Source organism: Alligator mississippiensis, chromosome 10 (assembly GCF_030867095.1).
Source record: "Alligator mississippiensis isolate rAllMis1 chromosome 10, rAllMis1, whole genome shotgun sequence".
NCBI classification, from domain to species: domain Eukaryota; kingdom Metazoa; phylum Chordata; order Crocodylia; family Alligatoridae; genus Alligator; species Alligator mississippiensis.
Window position 1 is genome coordinate 15,032,760 of NC_081833.1, and position 1,492 is coordinate 15,034,251.

Here is a 1,492-nt window from a genome sequence, read left to right on the forward strand (position 1 = left end):
AAAAAAGTTCACACATTCTGGCCTCTTTAACAGCAAGTAAAACTAATGAGCAAACATTACAGGCTGGTAAGATGGTAATAAAATACTGTTTATTAAAATGGCAACACAGTAAAGTAAATCCACATATATAGCAAAAAAAAAAAAAAAAAAAAAAAAAAAAAAATTGGATGAGCTAATGCATCAGCAAACCCTCCTTAATTCTGTAGCCAGTTTACATTAACTTTTGAAACTTAATGTACTGTAAATGACAGCACTGCCTTTCATGAGTTAAAAATGTTTCTATAGTAATCAGGCAAAGAAAGAAACCTGGCATTTAAAGTATAACTATATAACAACTGTGTTACAATCATTATTTAGGGCCTAGACAATGAAGAATCACCAGATTACAAAAAAAGAATGTCAAATTATGATGCTCATTTATTTTAGGAGATGCATGGCTTTAGAGGTTCAAATGAAAAACCTTTTAATACATGTACATTTTGCTAGCACATTCCTATGTATCCCAATGAACATATCTTTCCAAATAGCCAGCTCGTAGTCAGTTCATTTGGTCCTAGAAAAGAGCCAGCATGAAACACAAAAGTTCACAAAAGCTTTTTGTTACATTTATAAAAAAAAAAAAAATAAAAAAAAAAAAATACAAAATAAGTGTTAAGACCAACAATAAAAATAACCAGTACAAGTAACAAAAGTGCTCAAGTTGGAGGGGAAGTAAACTTGCCCAAAACGAACACAAAATCTTTAAATATAATCTTAATATATTACAAAGAACTGGTGAGAGGGAAAATGCTTTTCAAAATTCTTTTCAAGTAAAACGTTTATTTGTTTTTCTTGTTTTTTATTTTTTAATTTTTAAATGTGCTACTGGAAGGTTCAGTGACCAGACTGACCTCTTTACATCAACCAGCAGCCATTGATATCTGGATTCAACTTTCACCAAAACCATTAACTGAAATGCTTCATATCTTACAAGGGCAGAACTGTTTAAAAACCAATTACTTATATCAAACAGTAACAAATGTTTCTATTATTCCCAGATATCAGATTGAACAGAAAAAATATTACACAGAAGTAATTCTATATTAGGTATAGCTTCTCTTTTCCATCATGGCTGGGGACCGGAATTGATGATCTTATAGTTCCCTTCCAGTCCTTCTTTCTATGATTCTATCCCTCTCCCCCTTAAAGACTCAAGCATGTGCTTTATTTGGTTCTTTTAAAAGCCCTAAACATCACATATAATTTATATTAACTCCTTATGCCAATAGTTTAAAGTTCTAGGTGTTAAGCACTGCATGAAATTTCAACCTTTGGCACTGAGGTTAATAAAGGTTTTGGTGAAAATTTCCAGTGTGAAATATAAATAATGCACTGAAGAAAGAGGTTGAGGTCCTAAATAAGAATTGGTCTTCTATTAGCTAACTAACAAGAGACATCCAGCTTTGCTATTTAAAGTAAAGTAGCAATGATATTTTTCTCTCTTTTTTTAAAA